This window comes from Halichoerus grypus, chromosome 5 (genome assembly GCF_964656455.1).
Source record: "Halichoerus grypus chromosome 5, mHalGry1.hap1.1, whole genome shotgun sequence".
Classification (NCBI taxonomy): domain Eukaryota; kingdom Metazoa; phylum Chordata; class Mammalia; order Carnivora; family Phocidae; genus Halichoerus; species Halichoerus grypus.
Genome location: NC_135716.1, coordinates 39,124,145 through 39,147,496, shown reverse-complemented (window position 1 = coordinate 39,147,496; position 23,352 = coordinate 39,124,145). Strand labels below are relative to the sequence as shown.

General features: G+C 38.7%; 1 protein-coding gene across 6 annotated transcripts in view; it reads left to right on the top strand.

The window, feature by feature from the left end:
- The window catches only part of CPQ (carboxypeptidase Q), a 448,086-nt gene that overhangs the window by 63,804 nt on the left and 360,930 nt on the right, over positions 1-23,352 (top strand). Inside the window, exon 1 of one of the 6 annotated variants that reach the window (XM_078072198.1) lies at positions 14,611-14,629. The exons of 4 other annotated variants lie outside the window; for them this stretch is intronic. The gene's annotated coding sequence lies outside the window, so the exon portion shown is untranslated. Of the gene's footprint in view, positions 1-14,610; positions 14,630-18,589; positions 18,640-23,352 lie in introns of those variants that run through there. One more of the 6 variants, XM_078072194.1, reaches the window with a different exon arrangement.

Sequence of the window (23,352 nt, the reverse complement as noted above, 5' to 3'; positions counted from 1 at the left end):
AGTCAGCGGCAGAATTTTAGCATCTTTCAGCTCTATGGCTCTAACAGCCAAATGTTGTGTTCCAAAATATTTCCCATGAGTTTCTGATTCTTGGAGTTTAAATTATATGACTTGGCTGATCCCCTGGGTTTGGTGTCTTTGCAACTGGCTGAACTCATTACTTAAATGGGCCAACCAAGACTACTCAAAGCCTACTGCATGTGAACACACTTTGAGAAGGGCCTACTACTGAGGTGAATGTGCTATCACCTGCATGCATGAGACCAAAAAACACCCAAGAAAAATTCTTGCTTTCAGAATTTGACCCTTTGTTGCTATAGATTGGTTGTTTTGGTTTCATCCAGTTGGCCCACATTGACTTTGGGTTGTTTTGGGCAGTCTTGTGTAGTGTAAGGATTACTTGGAATTGGGTGGCCAGGATTATTATTCTAATTCTGGGACTTCTTGAGATTAGATTCATCACTTTTATTTCCTGGCCTCAGCTTTCTTATCTGACAGTTGAGGGGCTTGCACCAGATTAATGATTCTTGGAATATGGTGTTTGGAGGATCACATGTATCAGAATCACCCAGGGCTGCTTGTTAAAAGTCTAAATTCCTGGAGTTTACCCAGGCCTCCAAAAGGGGAACCTGTGGGATTGGCACTGTTATTTGCCTTTCAGTAAGTTGACCAAGTATGTGCCCTAAAGCTTGAGCACCTCCGGATGAGTTAATCTCTCAGGTTCCTTCTACTTCTCATGTCCTATGAGTCTCCGAGTGAGAAAGACAAAGAAAGATAGCAATTATGGATTTGGTAGAAATTTTGGTAGAATTTCTTTACTCTTCTTTTTGTGTGTGTGAGTGTGTGTAAATATTTTTTTGACATACCAAAAGCTGTATATATTTAACATATATACAATATGATAAGTTTGGAGATAAGTATATGCTTGTCAGACCATCACCATAATCAGTGCTATAAACATATCCATCACCTTCAAAGGTTTCCTCCTGCTTGCTTGCTCTTTTTCTTTCTTCCTCCCCTCCTTCCTCCCTTCTTTCTTCCCTACTTTCCTTCTTTCCTTCCTTCCTTCCTTCCTTCCTTCCTTCCTTCCTTCCTTCCTTTCTTCCTTCCTTCCTTTCCTTCCTTCCTTCCTTCTTTTGTGGTAAGAACAATTACCATTAGATCTACCCTCTTAACAAATTTTTAAGTATACAATACAGTATTGTTCACTACAGGCATTATGTGGTACAGTAGATCGCTAGGACTTATTCATCATGCATAACTTTAACTTTGACCCTTTGAACAAAACTGCCTCATTTCCTCCTCTAGCCTCTGGCAACCACCATTCTCTCTGCTTCTGTGAGTTTTACTATTTTCGATTCCTTATATACGTGGGATCATATAGTATTTGTTCTTCTGTGTCTGGCTTATTTCACCTAATACAATGTCCTCCAGGTTCATCCATGTTGTGACAAATGGCAGGATTCCCCCCCCCCCTTTTTTTTGAGGCTGAATAATATTACATTGTATGTAAATACTACATTTTCCTTATCCATTCATCTTTCTATGGACATTTAGGTTGTTTCCATGTCTTGTCTATTATGAATGATGCTACAGTGAACATAGGAATACAGATACCTCTTCGAGATTCTGATTTCAATTCTTTTGGATAATATACCCAGAAGTGGGATTGCTGTATCATACGATAATTGTATTTTAATTTTTTTGAGTAACTTTCATGCTATTTCCCATAATGGCTTCACCAATTTACATTCCCTCAAATAGTACACATCCATGCCACCATTTGTTATCTTTGTCTTTTTGCTAATAGCCATTCTAACAGGTGTGAGATGATATCTCATTTTGGTTTTGATTTGCACTTCCCTGATGATTAATGATGTTGAGCACATTTTCATGTACCTATTGGCCATAACCAATTACTCTTCTTTAATGTCAAAGACTCTAGTTGTTTTATATTTGCCAGAAATCAACTAATTAGCATGTGATGACAATATACTATTTTCATTATTTATACCTGCTTCTCTTAGCTCATCTGTTTTGGTCCTGTTTCTTTCCAGCATAGCTATAGTAACCTTCAATCTCTTTTCATTCAAGTCCATCTTTTATGCTATCATCAGTTTTTTTTTTTTTAAATTTAGTGAATAACAAACACAAAGTCCCTCACACAATTGATATGTTATTTCTTTGTATTACAAAACATTGAATTTCTCAACATGTCTTACTAGACCTTTTCAAGTATTGCATCATAACTTGTCTTTGGAGTTTTAGCTTTTCACCCTCATCCAGTGCAGAATGAGAATCCTTTGGTTCTCAAACTAGTGCAGGTAGCTGATTGCCTAGAGTCATCTTGTTTTTTGTTTTTTTTTTTTAAATATGAAATAGCTTTATATTTTACTCAGTTGTTGGATCCAGGGACAATCATATACACAGAAAATATGCTACAACCTTAAACCATAAGCATTTATTAATAAAGAAAATAAGCATGGATTTAGTTTGCCTCCTCGAGTTTTTTATTTAATATTTTTGTGTATTTTTACTGTTTGCTACTTCTTGCTATTAGGAAACTGAAAACAGTTATGAAAGAAATATTTGTGCAAGAATAACTCAAAATTAAGTCTAGTCTGTATATTTCTTTAGAAAAAAGATTCGTTGCAGCAGATTGTAACAGCTTGCCGTGCTCTGATTTAAACAGTGAAATAACTTGATTCAGTGTTCTCTGTGAACAGTGCTGAGCAGCAGGGCCTGTGTCCTTGTGGTTCTCTCTTTCTGGAATGCCATTCTGAAGCTTCTCCTCTTGAAGAACTCTTACTCATTGTTCAAGATCCAGTGGATTTGTTACCTTCTCTCTGAGGCCTTCTCTGACCCCTATAGATAAAACCAACTACTCTGTCCTCTGTGTTATCCATGTTACTTGGGATATTTGTCTGTACTTTTTTGTAATTCCTACTGAACTGATGATGATGATGATGATGATGATGATGATGATGATGTCTGTGTTGCTCACTAGGTTATATCTCATTCAGCCTTATACTTAAATGCCTCTATGGGGTCTGATGCAGAGTTGATGTTCAATAACTGATGTTAAATGAAAGCCTTTTTTTTTTTTTTTTTTTGCTGTGAATTGTGTAGGACTGTTGAATCACGGACTTGAAAGCCTTATTTTGAATTAGATATTGGTTCCTCAAGAAACTTATCCTTCTTACTTTATTTTGTAGTACCTAGAACACAGGTTCTTATATGTACCCATTTGGCAATAACAGAGTGGCCAAGTGATGTGGCTTCTCTCCTTGCTCAGGGAAGTAGTTCAGCTCTATCAAAGAGTAGTCGAGAAAAATTCATATATTGAGAGTGATGTGATTATGGCTATTTGAAAAGCTTGGAACTACCTTTTTTGGTTTAATCGACTTGTGTCTGTCTCAAATCTGGATTTGGGCCAGTGCTTTGATATCTCAGTCAGCTCGGATCAGAACTCAGGAGTTTGTAATCTTTCATTCCGATCTGAAAGTGGCTTAAATGAACTGTTGATAAACAGTGAAGGCCTAGGACTGGATGTAAGAAGGAGGAGGCCTATAGCTTGGAAGGGGTACTCTTCTGCCAGTGTGCAACCCTGGACTGTGAAAGAGGCTTACTTTGGGTGTGGTAAAGAACTTGAGAAGAAAGGAAATACAAGGACACAGTAGTCAAGAAAGTATTTTCGTCCTGGGGTTGGCCTGAGTGTGAGGACAGAGGCGCGTGGCCCCATTAGTGAGGATAGAAGTGTAAATTGGTACTGCCTTTCAAAAGTGCAGCCGTGCAGTGTGTATTAAAAATCTTAAAGGCTATGCCGCTCCCCCTGCTTATGCTCGCTTGCTCTTGCTCTCTGTATCTGTCTCTCTGACAAATAAATAAATAAAATCTTAAAAAAAAAATCTTAAAATCCATACTGGCTTTTCTAACTCCACTTCTAAGAATTTTTCTTAATGACGTAATCTGATGAATGTACCAAGATGTTTGTATAAGGATCTTTTTTTGGATCATATCTAAAGGCCCCAAAACAGAGAACTCATCAAACAAATTGATTCATCTATACAAGGGAATATTATATAAGCATTCAAATGATATAGAGATATATTTATGGAAAAGGAAAGAGGCACATAATATATTGCCAATTTTTTTTAAAAGCTGTCTATGAGACCACAGGTTGATTATGATTATTTTTTAGAACATAGATGTATTTATGTATATTGGCACCAAACAAGTACTGGGAATTATACACTGAGAATTTCTTTTCTTTTCTTTTCTTTTCTTTTTAAGATCTTTTAAATTTTTTTGAGTAGAGTGAGAGAGAGAGCACAAGTGGGGGTGGAGAGAGAGAGGGAGAAGCAGGCTCTCTGCTGAGCAGGGAGCCTGACGTGGGGCTTGATGCCAGGACCCTGGGATCATGACCTGAGCCGAAGGCAGATGCTTAAGGGACTGAGCCACCCAGGCACCCCAGAGATTTTTTTCCTTTTTTTTTTAAAAGCATTTTTTTAAAAGATTTTATTTATTCATTTGAGACACAGAGAGAGAGAGAGAGAGAGAGAGAGAGATAGAGATAGCATGAGCGGGGGGAGAGGCAGAGGGAGAGGGAGAAGCAGGCTCCCCGCTGAGCCAGGAGCCTGATGTGGGGCTCGATGTGGGGCTCGATCCCAGGAAGCTGGGATCATGACCTGAGCCGAAGGCAGATGCTTAACTGTCTGAGCCACCCAGGCGCCCCAAGAGATTTTTTTCTTTTGATTTATCTTGATGTTACACATTTTCTCCTGGAAACATAAAATATTTGAGTTATATAGAGCTAATAATTTTTTTTTTCAAAATTATTACCTATAGAAAGGATAGTTCCTTCAGACTGGTATTTTCCAGATTGAATGAATAGTGCTTGGACTGGAGTAAATGTAATGTATATTTTAGCATATCAAATGACTGAGCGAGTAGGCAAACAGCTTTACTCCCGACTTGGTGGTAGTAGCTAATATTAGGGAGACACTTCTGAATTTTATTCATTGATTTTCCACTAGAACTGTTACCATGGGAGAGCTGCTTTTTGATTCCTGGGATCTTTCCTTCTTCCCTGGTTTTCAGACCTGGCATATGAGGTTCTTTCTATTCCTTCCTTGGTTGAGATAGTGCTCCTTCCTTCGAGTGTTGCTGGTATATTTCTGGCTGGTCAGTCATTTTTTTTGTTCATTTCATGAAAGGTTTTGAGAGTAAGGTTTCATGATCCCATATCATTCCATCATTTTATCCTGTGAGTCCTTCCAGTGCTATTAGGTTTAGAAAATTCTTCCTTTCTAAAATCTGGCAAATATTTACCCATGCTGCCTCAAAAACATATTTTCATTTAATTCTAAAATTTATTTTAAATCTATTTTTGTGTGGTGTGGAGTAAGATCATAAGGGTTTTTTTTTTTCCCCTCCCAAAATACTTAGCAGGTTTTGCACAAACCATTTGTGGAGTAATCCATTTTTTCCATATTGGCTTGTGATGTGTACTTTGTCATATATTAAGTTAAATAGATACAAAGCTGTATTTCATGCCTGTTTGTTTTGTTGCATTGAAATATTGATTCTTAACACCAGCATTATACTGTTTTGATTATTAAAGGATTAAAATATAGTTTGATATCTAATTTGAGTGTATTTCCACTGGGTTTACTTAAAAAAAAATAACCTATCTTCACACATAGTGATTGCCATATACAATGCTTGGCATTATGTTAAAAATGTAGATATTTGGGGGGATAATTGACATTTTCTATTATTTTTTCCACCCCTCTAAGGGCACCATTTTATCTTTCCATTTGTTTAGGTTTTCTTCTCTGTTTCATCTCTCAATGTTTTGCTTAAGTAATTTATGGTTTATTTATTGTTATTATTAAGTTTAAGTTATAGCTATTGTGAATTGAATCTTCCCCTCATTACATTTTCTAATTATTTCTAGTATATAGAAAACTGAAGCTTGGATATATGTTTTATAATTAGCCAATTTGTTAAGCATTATTTTAGTTGTAATAATTTTTTGGTTCTCTTATATCATCTTGTACAAATAATCAATAATTTCTGTCCTCTTTTCAAATATTTATATATCTTGTTTCTTTACTTGAATGTTAGTTGTGATCCTGGACATCCTTACCTTCCTCCTGATTTTAATGTGAGCAGCTTTAGTAATTTGCCGCTAAGAGGTATTGGCAATTGGCCTAAGAGAGACTCAGAAATATACTTTGCTTCCTAGTTTACTAGGAGAGGCTTAAAAATCAGCAAAAAAGTGTTGAATTTTATCAAGTGATCTTTTGTCCTTTTTTGATAATTTTGTGCTCTTCTTATTTGACCTAGTGATGTGATATGTTATATTAATATATTTTCTAATATTAAGCAGTCCTTGTATTCCTGAGGTAATCCCTACTTGATTGTGCTGGCTTATTATTTTAATATACTTTGACTTAATTTGACTGGTTCCTCATTTAGCATTTTCACATTGTATCCATAAATGAATCTTTTCTGGGTACCATTTCTTGAAGTGTTTTCTAAGAAGGAATATTATGAGGAAAAATATAGTTCTGTGGTCAGATGCATTTGAGAAAGGCAGATTAAAACATTTAAACAAATTTCTTTGCTTCTGGCTTCTCAGAGACTTTAATATGTTAATACATGCTGTAAATCTCTGAGAGTATTTTCCAAACTGATCCACAATAGACCGCCCTTCCTCAGAAAGTGATGGCAATTTCCACAGAAACCTCTTTGGAATATACCAGTCATTGTCATATTTTGGCATCAGACTTAACGTTAACTTCATAAAGTGAATTGGGGTAGCTTTTCATAATTTTATAAGCTCTGGAATAGATTATACAATGTAGATGTTAATCAGCTTCTTGAAAACTTGAAAGGCCTTGTCCAAATAGCATTGTCTGGGCCTAGAACCAGTTTAGCAAATTATCCCTTGGTAACATTTGCAATGTCTTCAACGGATATTCAGTTTTCCTATTCCATTGAATCAATCTTATTAATTAGTATTTCTAGAAATTATTCACTTTATTTAGATTTCCAATTTGTTTAAATATAACTGTGGGTAGAATTCTCTTAAGTTATTAAGACATGTTGACTTATCTGTTGATAAAAAAAAAAAATGAAATGAGACCATCTATGCCAAATGCTTGACACACAGTGCTTGGCACTTAGTCAATGATGAACTCTTTTATTTCCTACCTCTTTTCTAATGTTGTTTTTTCCTTGTTTATTTAGATTTGTCAGAACTTTGTCAGTTTAAAAACTCTTTTCCCAAATTACCACCCATTCCACTTGTTTACTTACTTATCTACTTATCTACTCATCATTTATTGTTTTAAAATTTATTAGTTTTCTGCTTAGATTTTCATTTTATTCTTCCTGCTTTGCTTGCCACTGTTTTTTCTTTCTTTTCTAGCTTCATGGATTGTTGGTTCATTTAAAACAAAATTCTTGGCTAGTAATGAAAATATTTAAGTTTATCAATTTGATTTAAAAATACTTCTGTATTGGGCGCCTGGGTGGCTCAGTCAGTTAGGCATCTGCCTTCAGCTTGGGTCTTGATCCCAGGGTCCTGGGATCGAGCCTGCTTCTCCCTCTGACCCTCTCCTCTCTTGTGCTCTCTCTCTCTCTCTCTCTCAAATAAATAAATAAATAAAAAATACTTCTGTATTTTGTGGTTGTTCATACATGTGGTGCAATAGTCAAAGAATACAAAAGGACTCACAGAGAAAAGCAAGTCTCCTTCCTTACCCTGCTCCAGTCTATGAGGGCCACATTGGGAGGCAGCCCAGTTCCCAGGTTCCTGGCTTTCCTTCCAGAACTACTCTAAGTGGATTTGGCTTTTGAGTATAGCTCTGTCAAGAATGCTTACATTTTTACTTAGTTATTATTTTCATTAGGTTTAAATAGGCTCTACTTTTAATTTAAGTTTTTCATTTGATACGGTAATAGGAGAGTGGCTTTAAAACTCTTTTTCAGTGCGCCTGGGTGGCTCAGTCGTTAAGCATCTGCCTTCGGCTCAGGTCATGATCCCAGGGTCCTGGGATCGAGCCCCACATCGGGCTCCCTGCCCCGCAGGAAGCCTGCTTCTCTCTCTCCCACTCCCCCTGCTTGTGCTCCCTCTCTTGCTGTGTCTCTGTCAAATAAATAAATAAAATCTTATTTTATTTGAATTTGAATAACTGAACTCATTCTTTTATTTATTTAATTTTTTTAAAGATTTTATTTATTTTTGACAGAGAGTGTACAAGCAGGGGACACAGCAGGCAGAGGGAGAGGGAGAAGCAGGCTTCCCGCAGAGCAGGGAGCCTGATGTGGGGCTTGATCCCTGGACCCTGGGATCATGACCTGAGCCGAAGGCAGATGCTTAACGACTGAGCCACCCAGGCGCCCCTAAATAAATAAAATCTTAAAAAAATAAAACTTTTTCATAGGATTTGAAATTATTTTGTTACTAATTTCTACTTTTATTGCATTGTGATTAGAGAATGTAGTCTATAATTTATACTGTTTAGAAGTCCTGAGACTTATCCTGTGACCAATTACCTGGTCAATTTTTATAAATATTTCATAGATATTTAAAAATGTATCATCTCTGAAGGCACAAAGTATATAATTATTAATTTAAAATAATTTTTATTTAATTGTGTCTTACTTGATCTATTATTGTAGAAAGTGATAAATTACTTCCCCTCTCAAGTTGAGTTTTTGTAATTTTTATTTATATTATTGATAATTTTTGTTTTATATTTTATTCCATAATATTTATAAATTTGATAATTCTCATATATATTCTGGATTGTAACTTTTAGTTCTTCAAAAAAAATCCTAAAAGTAACACCTATACCTGGAAGTAAGAATTCAAAGAGGATAGAAGGACATCAAATGAAGAGTAAAATCTTTCTTCAGACTCCCTACCTGTAATCTCACCCTTCATCGGTAATTACTTTTGAATATTTTTTACTATTTTTATTTCTTTTTTTTCTTTAAGATTTTATTTATTTATTTGACAGAGAGAGACACAGCAAGAGAGGGAACACAAGCAGGGGGAGTGGGAGAGGGAGAAGCAGGCTTCCCGCGGAGCAGGGAGCCTGATGTGGGGCTCAATCACCCTGGGATCATGACCTGAGCCGAAGGCAGACGCTTAACAACTGAGCCACCCAGGCGCCCCGACTATTTTTATTTCTTCTGGTGGTTATTTTCATAACTCTAAATAATATGTTTATATCTTTCATTCTTAATTTATTATTAATTTATTAACTGTAGATATTATCTATGCTTCTTCCATATGAAAAATTAAATATACCCTTATCTCTCCTTCTCAAATCCCTCTCAATTTATTTTCATATCCTTTATAATTTTAAAAAATACTTAAATTCCTACTTCTTGATTCATCAACTTAGAACACTTTTTGACTCTTTGGTATTCAAGATGGGGAAATGAATTTCCCAGTCAGCATCTTTTGCATGTCTCTTTCTCTACCATCCAGCTTCTGTTAGCTCTGTTATCACTCTTATGTGGGCAAGGTTTAGAGCATTCTCTTCTCTAGTTATGATAAATCTTCCATACTTTGTCTGCAGGTTGACTGAAAGTTATAAGCTGATAGACAGCATTTTAATATAATAGTGATGTAAATATTCACTGCATATTTGGTGGGAATATTGGATACATAGAGAAGGTAATGCAATTCAACACCTATGCCCCTGGAAGGGAAATGATCCAAGGTCAAGGCTAAATGGATTCTCTCTCTTTTAATATCCCATTTATTACTCAGACTCAGGCCAGGATTTAACTTGTTTCATATTTTGGGCTGTTCTTGGAAAATGTTTTTTTTTTTTTTTTTTTTCCTGGAGTTTCTAATTATCTTTCTTTTGACAAAAGAAACACATGCCTTTCCATCGTATTACTAATATCTTACAACTGTTAGTCATACTATTTGTTGAATGCTTTAGTATGTTTTGACCTATTTATTTCTTGGTATGTCTAGAGCTGTCATCCAGGGATTTTTCTTCATGCCACATCTGGATTAGTTCCATTCTTTCTCACATCCTGTATATTCCTCTCTTTTTATTCACTACCCCCAAACCCTTGTGGTACATATCAAGTGATTTTTTTTTTCTAGAAAATGTACATTGATGGTGAACTTTCTGGGTCCTTGCTTTTCTGGAAATGTTATAATTTTGACCTCATGCTTGACTAATATTTTGCTATGTGTAGAATTCTAGACTTAAAATAATTTCCTCTTACCAATTTGAAGGCATTGCTCCTTTGTCTTTTAGCATGTACCATTCCTGGTAAAAAGTCTGATGCCAAGCTTATTTTCTTCACTTTCTAGGTAACTTGAAGTATTCCTTCTGGAAGATTCTAAGATTTTCTTTTTAATTTTAGTACTCCAAGTTTTGCCAAATGCATCTAGGAATGCTTTTTTATTATTTTCATCCTGGTGAACATTACAAGACTTTTTCAACCTAAAGACTGATACCCTTCAGGTTTGAAAAATTTTATTCTATTATTTCTTCAGTTATTTTCTGCTTTTATTTTCTCTTGTTTTGTTGTTGTTGTTTCCTTTTGTTTTGTTTTTTTACTGTTATTTCAGTGGGCTTTCAGAAGAGAGAAGAGCTATGTATGAGTAATCAGACTGCTTCCTGAACTGGAAGTCTGCATTGTAAATTTTTTCAATATTAAGTGACCTTTTTTCTGCTTAATAAATTTTGCCTTGAATTCCTTCATGTTTTGCATCTATAATGCCATCTTCTCTGTCTTTTTTATACTTTTTCCTGGGATAGCTTGATTCAATCTGAGTTTATACCTTATTTTCTTTCAAGTTTGTCATTTGCAAACAGGATTGAGTTGGATTTAATGCTGACTACAATCCCCTTATTACTGTAACTTGCCTCGTCATCAGTTCTTAATTTTGATTAGACCTGCAGTCAGAATGTCTTTAAGTAATATGGATATGTCCTGATCTTTGCTGAGCACATTCACACCTGAAAATAATGTTCTCTTGCTTTGGGACATGCAGAGTAACTTTACTGAGTGTCAGATTCTTTGGGCACAGATTTTTTTCCCCCTGAAACCTCTTTACAAATTGATACCTATTGGTTCCCAATGTATAGTATGGGGAAAGTCTGAGATCAGCCTTTTGCTCCATTCCTGCCTTTTTGCTCCATATTTCCCTTTGTAGCAGTTGTTTTGTGGCCTGGATCTGTGTGTTCGTGTGTATGTTACCACATTGAAATTCAGAAATTTATCTAGGTATGTTTCTTTTAATAATTTTCCCTCAACCTGGGATACTGTCTCTTTGTTTTGTCTCCTTAAGTTGAGAAGTTTTATTTGATTATTGTTTTTAATCCTACTTTTTCCCTCTAGCATATCTATAATAGGTTGGATATGTATTCTGTATTCATCCTACTTACCATCTTCCTCCTCGAAGCTTTTGTTTCTCTGTATTCTAGGAGAATTTTTCAACCTTGTTCTCTATATCTCTGCTGTCTCTATGGTCTGTAGGACCAGTAGTTCCAGCATCACCAGGAACTTGTTAGAAATGCAGAATTTTGCACCATTCCAGAACTGCTGAATCAGAATTTCTATTTTAACAAGATCCTTAAATGATCCATGTGCACCTGAAAATTTGAGAAGCACTGCTCTGTTACAAATTGTTTTCTCCAGTGTCATCCTATTCTTCACATTGTTGTTAATATGTTTTTAAAATCCATCCTGATTGCATTTTGGATTTCCTTATATTTTCACATTTTAGCCAATTGTTTCACTCTTGAGAGAGATCTCGTGAGATCTAGTCAGGCTTTGTCTTTGTTAACCAAGAGGATAGATGAATGATTTTTCACTCTACTTACTGTTCGCATGTTCTACTCAGATTCAACCTAAAAATTTTAATTTGATGTTTCCTTTATTTCCTATTTTTAGGTCTAACAGGAACTTATCTCTCATAGATTGAACAGATTAGGATTATAGTTAATATCCTTTTAATAAGCCCTTGCATTTTTTTTTGAAGATTTTGTTTATTTGACAGAGAGACACAGCGAGAGAGGGAACACAAGCAGGGGGAGTGGGGAGAGAGAAGCAGGCTTCCCGCGGAGCAGGGAGCCCAATGTGGGGCTCGATCCCAGGACCCTGGGATCATGACCTGAGCCGAAGGCAAACTCTTAACGACTGAGCCACCCAGCCGCCCCTAGCCCTTGCATTTTTTAAAACTCTAAGGTTACATACAATTTACGGTTACTTAAATAGCACAAAATACTAAATATTCTTTTACATGCTGTCTAGAATGTAAGCTCTCTCTGTCTTTACCCATATTTATAAAGCTTTTTCTAAAAAACTGTGCTTCCACCTTTACTCATTATCTTGCTAAATTGGGAGAGCTAGGTCTCTTCAGCCAAAGTAGAGTAGGCAGGGCTGATAGGACAGGACAGCTGGTTTGGATAGGACTCCATGATGGCAGGAGAGTTCCCATAAAAGTGGATGCTGCTCACCATATTTCTGCAACCCCTTGGGTTCTGAAATTTATTCTGAAATTTGGTGTAGACCCTAGGGGTGATTATGATCTTTTCCTACATTTTTTGGGACCATCCTTTCTGTCTGGTTGTGAGGATGAAACATGTGATTTATGGTCTAAGAATGTACTTCCTAACCTGTTCCTACTGATGCCGTACTAAATGGAAATTTTATACTCACAGTGAATGGCTCTTCCTTCTGATCTTTGGCTTTCTGTATTTTGCCAGTCTTGTGTGTGTATGTTGTGTGTGTGTGTGTGTGTGTGTGTGTTTATCATGAGAAGTGAGGAAAAGCTCTATCATGCACATCTAGCCTGCTACCATGTAAGAAGTTAAACCATTAGCCTGTTCCTGAATTTGATGAGCTAGGCATCTCGGGTGGCTTTTTGGTTTTCTGTTAGGTATTTTATTGTTGTTATTTTGCTTTTCATATTTTTTATTTTTGTTTTTTTAATTTATCCTCAGGGGCTGAATTCTCTCTCATTTAACTCATTTTTTGTCCTTTTCCAACCTTTTTACCCCAGAAGTCTGTTATGAGTCTCCTTATTGCTTCTACATCCTGGCTTACCACTTGCCCACTTGTCCTGATAATGATCTCAGGTACTTTATCACCAATTGAACTGTGAGCCACTTCCTTGAAGTTGGGAGCTCAGTCTTATCTCATTGTATTCCCCATATAGTAGATGTTCAATACATATGTACTGATAAGCTGGTCAGCTTTGTGAAGGGGATAGGAATGAGCTCCTATCACTCTGTTCTTCCACCAAAGCCACACCCTGGAAAAGGACAAGGTTTGAGTAATATTTTATAAGGAGAATTTGGAACCCAGACACCTACTATGGTGACCTCATCCCCTTGCTTCCTAGTCTCTTAGTGGGGGAAATAATGTGCTACCTAGTCACGTCTCCTGCCTTCACCTTGCTCCATCCCTGTTCTACCTTTAATCTGCCTTCAGGGGGCTCAACTTATTCTCTTGTGTCCTTTCTTCCCTTTTGCCCAAACCTCCAGTGAAAGAAGAAGATATTTTAGTATTAGGAAAATGGGCTGTTGAATTCCAAAGTCAGAAATAGACCACATAAATATGTATGAAGCATTAAAACCCTTCTTTGAAGTGTGATTTCCTGACTAATGGATGCTTCTGGGTTGATTTTTTTTTTTTTCACTCAGTTAAGCCCTGTTCAGATCAACTTGCTTTTTGGATGAACTTAAGAACCTTATGATTAGCGTCCATTAGCATTTCAACAACAGTTTGTATTGTAATAATAACATCTGCTAAAATTTCTACACTGTGTCTTTCACAGAGTGCTTTTACGCCCATTATTTTATTTGATACTCCCAACTGTGCTGTGAAGGATGGTGGGAGTTTATGCCCATTCCATTTTATGGATGAGGAGACTGAGGTGCAGAATGTTTAAGTGACTTGTCCAAAGTCACATGGTGCCTAAGGGCAGCATGCTGACTAGAGGCCATTTCTTCAGCTAGTAAGACAAGGGCATGCTGCTTATAGCTGTTAGTAACAGGAAATGATCACTTAACATTGAGTATTTGCAACATACCAGCTACTGTGTTAGACACTTTAGATACATTTTGTCATTTAATATTCTTCCTAACCCTGCAAAGCAGGCCACTACCTATTATCCCCTCTGTTACACAGGAGGAAACTGCAATTTACACAGGTTAGGTAACCTGGTCAAGGTCACAGGTAGAGTTTCAGCCCAAGCTTCCTTGATTTCATAATCCGAGCTCCTGGCTGCTTGACTCCCTTGTCGCTTTATTGGACCGAGCCCATGAAGCTCGTCAAGCCAGCATAGCTTTTAAAAGCCTGTTCCGTTTCTTATGATTTCCTGAGTTGTGATTACAAACTCCATTCTCCTCCCTGTGATTCTTACAGGTCTGGGGCTTACTCTCGTGGGCAGGAATGGGAGCTGCACGGAGAAGGGCAGAGCAAGTGAAGGGAACACACATCTCCTGAGCAACTATTATGTGCCCAGTGGCTGTTAGAAATCTGTTTTGCAAGGACTCCTTACATCTGGTGTTATCATTCCAACTTAATGGAGGAGGAAACACAGATTCAGAGAAGAAATTTGTACAAACTTGTAAGTGGAAGTAGATAGAGGATGATACTCTTAAGAGCTAATGAGAAGAAGTATTTCTCAGGGGCCTAAGTAGGACTTTAACAAACAGAGATGAATTTAGCCCCTGCTGGTTATAAAAGGCATTATAGTCGATATTCTGGAGCCCTGTAAAGTACTCTATGAAGGAGCTCATAAGAGAATCCAAAGAGAAGAAAACCTGCAAGTTTTAGGCTGCATTGCTGGGCTTCTATCACAATGCCGGCAGGCCTTTGACTGAAGTGCATAGGAACTGGGACTTAACCAGCAAAACACACTGGTAAACATCATAATGACACACACATTTAGGAAAATGATGTTTTTAATTTTCAATGCTGTGCAGCCTTGCCTTATATAGTCAATGCTGGGAAGTTGTGGTATACCAGGAAATGATTTACATTTTAGCCTTAGGGCAAAAATATGGAACTTGTAATTATGTCTGAGAGAGGCAAAATCTTCTAACAAGAAAAACTAAAGCTATAAAACTCTCAGTTAGGATATGTGTCAATTAAACTGTTGTGTGGCTGAGCATTCTGCCTGATACTTCATAGGGAATAAGCAGCTGTTAGTGACTTTTGGGTAAAAACGTCCCTTCTAAATCTTCAATTCCCTGTTGCCAAAGTGCAGAAGTTGTGGGTGACAAGCATTTTCCTGTTGTTTCTAAGGCCTTCCTGGTCTGAGGTAGTTTTGAGCAAGGAAGACTGGCTTGACTGGGTTTTCAGCTCAGGGAAAGAAAGCTGCATGTCTGCCCCTGATATGTGCAAACCAGCCTGAAATCTGTGATGTCCATCAGAGGTAGATAAACCGCCATGCGGACCAAGTGCCTCACAGGTGTGACTCACCACCTCCAGGAGCCTGGGCTTTCTGCACCTTTTCCCCAGCACCTCTCATTTTCCTCCCCTGCAGTCCTGGACTGGCTTCTCCAGTGGGGGACCCCTTCTCTAGGGTCTATAAGGTGAGCAGGTGAGTGAATCCTGTACCCCAGGGAATGGAGTGGAAGGTTACAAGGAAGAGATTGGTGAGTTTTCTTGTTTTCTTTGCCCTTCCTCTCTCTTAAGAGAGGTAGAGCACAGCAGTAGTTCAGAGAACTGGCTCTGTAGTCACTGATCTGGGTACAAATCATGACTCTGCCCCTCATTTCCTACGTGACCTTGACCTTGTCATTTATCTTCTCTAAGCCTCTTCCACCTATCCCAGAGTTGTTGTGAGGATTAAATGAGATAATATGAGATTAAGTCCTTAGGACTTGATAAAGATTAGATATTATTGTAACTGTTACCTCCACTAATAACATCAAACCTGGGCCTAATCAAGGCTCTGGCTCTTTACTGTTTGTGTGACATTAATATATTCATAACCAATTTGCTACTCCACCCCTCTTCTGAATGCTGCAAAGTTAACTGGCTTACTTAGCCTTTAAACAAATGGAATTTTTCAGCTCACTGCAGACCCCCATGTGCTACTTGTTCTTGATAGCAGGGAAGGTATGTGTGTGTCTGGGAGAAGGGCCTTGCCAAAGCTCTTTACTGTATAGCAAGGTTATCACACTATCACATGCTGGCATGGCTTTATAGGAAGAATACCCTGGATGTTTATTATACGTTATTTTTAGCTGGAGTTTATTTTTCTAGGGAAATAAGAATTTCATGTTTTAGAATTGATAGTTCTTTTGTACAAGTGGTTTATGTCCACAGAAAATCCAAGTTCTTATCTTTTATGTTTGGTTCCTAGGCAATGTGTGTATGGTATCCCAGAACACTGGAACCCAAAGTTTGAGCATGGTCTTGGTGGGTCAGAACTGGGTTCAGATTCCAGCTGTGGTACGTACCAGCTGTAAGAGCCTTAATTTCCTCATGTGTGAATGGAAATAATACCCACCTAATGGAATTAAAAGAGAAAAAAATACAAGAAAGTATCTATCACATTATGTAATGTATACATAGCCTCTCAACAAAAGTTAGTGGTTATTTTGGGCAGTTACAAACCTCCTGTTAATAAAATCCAGCGGCTTCTACTTTTTATTCTTTGTGACCCTGTGTTTTACAGAGACATCTTAGAAGCACAAAGGAGAGTGATGAGGGGACTAAGGAAACAGTACCCAGGATCCCTGCCCCCTTCAAAAGGAGCTCTGCTTATATTTGTTCTCTATATAGATGCTGTGCATAAGTTTTTTTTTTTTTTTAAGGAAAAAATACTTAAAAAGTGATTGAAGTCCAAGTTATCAATTTTTCCTTTATGGATCATACTTTCAGTATGATATAAACTTACCAAATTGTATATTTAACATATATAGTTTATTGTATGTTAATTATACCTCAATGAAGCTGCTAAAAATGTTATTGAAAGTATTTGGACTAATGGTATGAAGAATTAAAGAATCGGGTGAAAAAATACAAGAGTGTTATCCCTCAGCTTTTGAATTTCCACTACCTCAACAGCATTGGAGGGACCATTTTTCTTGTCTACTTTAGGACAAGCCCAATCCAGGCAGTCAGCAGACTGAGGAGAGATTTCTCACAGTGTTGGTAGCCCTTAAATACAGCATGGAACCACACAAATGCCAAGACAAATTGAGAAAGGCTCAGCTTTTTCCATAGAGTTCAGTACCTTACATGCATATCCAGCTTGGTTCTAGTTGCTAGAGGCTATTTTTTTCAGGTCCACCATTTGCTATCCCCATTGGGTATGGGATTCAGTAAAACTAGCTTTTGCACACGCCTTTATTAAAGCCCATGCCTAGATGTGTTTGAACAAGAGAGAAAAATAACTGGAAGCAGATTTACTGCAGTCTGGACTTAGTTGTTTGGTTGGCTTCTTTTTGCTGGTTTTCTGGATTGATTAGACTTTGCTAAATGATGGGGCTTCAGGGGTAACAGCCGAGGCAGAACCACTCTGCTCTGCACTTGGACTTAGTACAGACATTCCTGGTGGTCAAGTCCTGTATTTTCTCCTTTGGAAACAGGCCTTGGAACAGGATTGCTGGAACAATTGCATGGGTTCTATGGTGCAGAAACCATAATGACTTCCAAAAACATGGGCTAAGGTAATTTGGCTCTCTTTGTTCCCATCTCTAAAAGAAAGAACCCACTAAAGTTCAGAGCATCTTAAACATTTTGAAGTTGTGACATTGAGTGTGAATAATTGGTGTCCGTGGGACTCTGAGAGTGAAAGCAGGGCTTACCCGGGTTTCTCATTACTTTACAGAAAAGAACCTGGAAAAAAACCAACATTCATTTTCAACCAGGGAATAGCAAGTATTACAGAGCTGTATGATTACTTGCATTTAAACACCCTATTTTACAAGTCCATAACTATGTTCCAGAAGTAGCGTTAGTACCACGGAGACCGTAGAGTCTGAGCTTGAAAGCAGGAGATGTGTAGTCTTCATAACTACTCTTTTTCATTTCACTAAGCACTTGGTCAAATTAAAATTCCAAGCAGTATTATTCAGAGACAGCATGGGGTGGTGGGTTCTCCTCTGCGGCCCAGCATTCCTGGAGCACATGGAGACGGGGCCTTCCTTGTATGTAGCATGGAGGCATCCTGAAGAGGTTGCCTCTGCCTTCAGTGAGCCCCCAGTCTAGAGATGGAGACTGAGAAATAGACAGGCAGTTATAACGTAGAGCGTTATGTACCCTGGAGAAAGTACCTAGAATAACAGTAGTACAAAGTGTCCCCCAACCCAAACTGTGAGGGTCAGACAACGCTTTTCAAAGGGTACCTTAGCATTTGCTCCTCAAAGAAGTGAAGGAGAGGCTTCTGCCTCTTACTACCCCATTGTCCATGAGCAAATCATGTTCTCTGAGCCTCTGTTTTGGAAGTAATAATATCCCTCAATGGTTGCTTATGAGGATTGAGTCATAGATGACACATATATGAAAGCACGTGGCCCAGTCACTTGCTAGGGCAGAGGTCGATATTGGTTTTCTTCCTCTTTCCTTCCCTCCTGCCTCCATCAAGTGAGGAACGTGACTTCCAGAGCAGGCTACACAGAGGTAACTTCTGGAGGGTTTTCAGCTGTTATCTCTGTCACTTGGTGTTTATCTTCCTGCTTCCAATTCATTAGGGTCTTTTTCCCTCTGATGCTCATCCTGTACAGCATGAGGGGTTTCGTGTCTTGGCTGTGAGCAAGCGGTGGAGGAGAGAGAAGATGGGGAACACACGCAGCGGGGGGGGGGGGGCGTGCGGGTGCTGTGTGGGACAGAACAGCAGGGTGGCCCTGTGAGGGAAGGAGGGGCGGGCAGCAGCGACCATCTGAGAGAAGATCGCCTTAGTCCTCAAGTGGAGAGAAGAGAGGAAAATCATCCTCAAGTATAAGTCAAGTTTGCTCTGTATCTGTGGATCTTGCAAGTAGTACGATAGTCCCGCTCTTGGCCAGGCCTAACTGCTATAAAAGCGCACGGTGCAACTGGTTTTGGGGGGCTTTCGGACAGGGCAGCAGGCCCTCCCGAACCAGGGAAACAATGCAGAGAACTTCCCAACAAGCCGGGCTCTCTCTGCGTTCCCCCACCTGCTCTGGCTTCCTTTTGTTCATTTTTCTGTGCGCGCTTTCCTTCCGAAGGTGACTTTGCTTTTTCCAAACCCAAATCACCTTCTCATGCTGCAAATCCACCTAACCTTCAGACTTCTTCCCCTGCACAGCTGTCACAACAAACTTCCCCTCATCTGCTGCTAAATGTATCAGACACCGAGGTGCAGGCTGTGAGGTGCCAACTCACTCCCCGGGGGCTTTCCAGTAGAATCTGATGTTATCCAAAACTTCCCGTCTGTTTCAAAGGGTACAATTTCCTGCATTCTCTGGAGGGAAATCAAATGCACTACATTGAGGAAATAGGCCTATCCTTCACAGATTTAGTAGACCTCTAGGCAATTATGGGGTGATTATTCCAAACTGAGTGTTTCCTCACCTCATTTCCCATAACAATGACTTGGGTGACCTGACTCTCATCTTTCGAGTGAGAGATTGGGAAATAAGTCACAAAAATTGAGATAAGCTGTGGTTCCTTTGATTTCTCTCTGTCCTCCTCCTAAGCCTTTTCTGTCTCTTCCAGAGGGAAGCCAGTTCTCTTCTCCTTGTTTCTTTTGCAGTCTCTATCAGGGATCCAAGAATCTTTTTCTTGGAGTCTGTTGTCATAATCCTTTAAATCATACACCTCCTCTCCTGATGAATGTGATTCTCTTTTTAAAAATGGCTTTTTGGATTTTAGAAATTGCCCGTTAAGAAAAAGCACTTTTAGCTGGTTCCTGGGCCTCTGTAGAGCTCTTTTCTCCTTCCTCCTCACTTCTGGCCTGGGATGTATTTTCCACCACGGCCTTTGTTCCACACTCCATGCTCGTCTCTCTCTAAGTGTCTCCCTAATTCCTTCTTTATTTTGTTTAGGTTACCTTTTTAATTTCCTGCTGTCAAACATCTGCTGTCTCACCTTGCTTTCTCCACTTCCTAGAAAACTTGTTTTATGAATGCTCTTTCCCCCCAGGAAAATGTTGCTGGCTGTGCAGTGATGTAGTGTTACAGTGGTTTTATTTCACATTGACTGATTAAGCACTTTGAATAATTGTTTTAGCTCCATTACTGTGAATCTATTTGACTTAACCCTTTTCTTTTGCCACCCGTGATGAATGTCTGACCACTGGGACAGAGAGGAATCAGTGCATTAATTTCCCTTTGACACCGCTGAGAAATGCTCTTTTTCCTGTGCAAGAGCCCGAAGCAACAGATGCTGCAGGCTCCCATGCAGAAGGAGGGAGCTTAGCTTGCACTGTTGTCAAGCAAGTCTGCATATGCTCTCAGCCGGTGCTTGCTAATGGTGCTATGTGGTAGCTATCTCACAGCAGAGAGCAAATGTTAGGACTTGGGGAAAAGTGTGCCAGCATATCAGATTTTAAAACTGAATGGTGAATCTCTGTTGAGTTAACAGTGTCTAGCTAGATGGTGTTTTCTTTTTAAGCTCATGAAACTGAACAGCTGTTAGGGAAGCAATATTTTCATATATGTCTGTTTGACAGGTTTAATAGCAAATTTTGTAGTAAGTGACTTGCTGAACAGGCCTCCCTGGCTTGGGCTGTAACAAGAACTGCGTTTGCAGCAAGATTCATTGAGGGGCTTTCTGCTTTTTGTGTTTATGGGATGGGGGAGCCTGGCTAAAGTGAGGGAAACTGAAAGGCATGTTCCAAAGGAAATTACTAATATCTCTACCAGAATGTTCCTTGGAACTTGTTATTAACCAGTTCAGGGGAGGATACATGGGGGAAACATGCTGTTTAGCAATAAAAACGCATTAGTACAGTCAGCTTACTGTAACCCTATATTGGTGAATGGTAATTAAATCTATATATCTCTAGCTTTATAGTTTTCTGCAGCTGACTCTCTGGAAGATTTCTGCACTTTGTCTGATTCAAGGAAGGCCATATTCTCTCTCCTGCCTCTGGAAGAGGCTGCTGTGCCTTTTAATAGCTTTTTAATATCACCAGATCGAAGACAAATGCTTCGCTGGTTTTATTGGCAGAAATAAAACACTTCCTATTACTCTTATGTTGGGGGTCCAAGTCCTAGAAAACTAGAACTTTACGAAGCTACAATCCCATTTCCTTTCGTCCCCTTTTTCAGTTCTCTTGGACTGTAGGGCCTCAGAATTGCTAATGTCTAGGGTTACCCACTTTGTATTTGGCTCCAAGGGGTATAAACTGCATTCTTCATGATTTATCTGTGTTTTTATTGATTGTATGTGCTTCGTATGGCTGCTGACTGCAGGCGTGTATGCATGTGGCAGAGTCTAGATCATAGACCCCTGTTCTCAAAGACATCCACCCTCATGGTCAGCCTGTCATCTTCAGCTAACAAAGGGACCAAGAGCAGTCTCATAGCCTCTTTGAATTTCAGTACAGATTTTTCAAGCCAAGGGTACAAGTTTGTCCTAAGGTTCATGGTTGATTTCATTTGTTGGAATTTTAATCATATTGTTTCACTTAAGCAGCATGTAAGGGAGCTTTATATTTATTTCTCTCAGTCCTATCATGATGTAGGTCAAAAGTCAGTTACATTTGGCTATATGAACAAACATGCCTACAAAGAACAGTAGGAATTTAGGCTACATTGTTTTATACACTCAAGAAACTTGAAAGGAATAAAGAAATCCAGAAAAAGCATTAGTGGAATGAGCCTAATTAAATTTTTTAGAAGGCAAACTCAAAAAGTGCTCACTGGTAAACAGTAAAATGTCAGGGACACAAAATGAGTCAGCCCACTGGCTCATTGCTGATGGCATGAGGAGGGATAAGAAGGAGAAGATCACCTGACATCTGTAGAGTCAGGCCATGAATGATTCAGTATGGCAGGTGGGAGGAGACAGGTTTCTTGGGGGGGCTCTCCCCACAGGTTGTCACCCCCACAGTTCCTAGGATCCCTTCTGGGAAGGGGACTGCCTGTCAGATTACCACTTACCCTCCTCTCAACACCTCACTAACCTGCTGTCGCTGTACTAACTTCCAGAACCGATGGGAATAAAGGGATATCGTGTACTGGCTTCTTAGCCTGGCTGCTAGGATTTGTCTCTCTTCCTTCAGTCCTCTTCCCTTTTCTCTATGATGCCCATACCTTATTCAGGATGACGTGTTCAGTGGCAGAGACATTGGAAACGAAGCCTCTTAATCATGGCTCTTAGAAAAATAATGGCGGAGCTGTTGGATACAGGTGAATCCTAGTCTAAGATGGTAGGAGAGGTGGGCCTGGGACACTCCTCTCCCTGTTTTGGAGTTGGATAAGTTCTGGTTTACTTTTGTATATTTTTTTTCCAGAAGTACAAATAAGTGTTATGATTTTTAAAAAAATGCTTAAAAAAGAGTCGGGTAGGTAGGTCTTTTTTTCAAACTTCTTTAAAAAATTTTTTTATTATGTTCAGTTAGCCAACATATAGTACATCATTAGTTTTTGATGTAGTGTTCAATGATTCATTAGTTGCATATAACACCCAGTGTTCATCACAACACGTGCCCTCCTTAATACCCATCACCTGGTTACCCCCTCCCCTCACCCCCTCCCCTCTGAAACCCTCAGTTTTTTTTTCCTGGGGTCCATAGTCTCTCATGATTTGTCTCCCTCTGCCCCTTTAATTTTCCTTCCCTTCCCCTGTGGTCCTCTGCGCTATTCCTTATGTTCCACATATGAGTGAAACCAAACTTCTTATTTTGAAATAATTATAGATGTATAGATTGTCACAAAAATCATACAGAGAGATCTCGTTGTGTCTTCCACCACCTTTACCACAATGGTAACATCTCTGACTATAGTATATCAAAACCAGGAAATTGCCTTTGGGAGAATCTATAGACTTCATTCACATTTCACCAGTTTCTACTAGGGACTTTCAAAAGATTTCAAATTCTATGGATTTTTTTTTTTCTTAGTAGAATTGAAGGTGCAGTGGGAGCAAAGGTTCTTCTCTGGTCTCTTCCTTTTTTTCTATCTAGCCCTCCTGTCCCCCATCATGTGAAAAATAGATACTAGAAAACTAACATGAACAAATACAGTCTGAATGCTTACTCTAAAAAGCAGTAAATTAGGTGCCAAGGAGGAACAAATTCTTGTAAGAAGAAATGGTCTTATATCTGGGAATTATCTGCTTATACAGAAAGGTTAAGCTCAAGACAGTACATATTACTAAGTACTTTTCTTTGAATTATAAAGAGAGAAGAGCTACTCTTTAGCATGG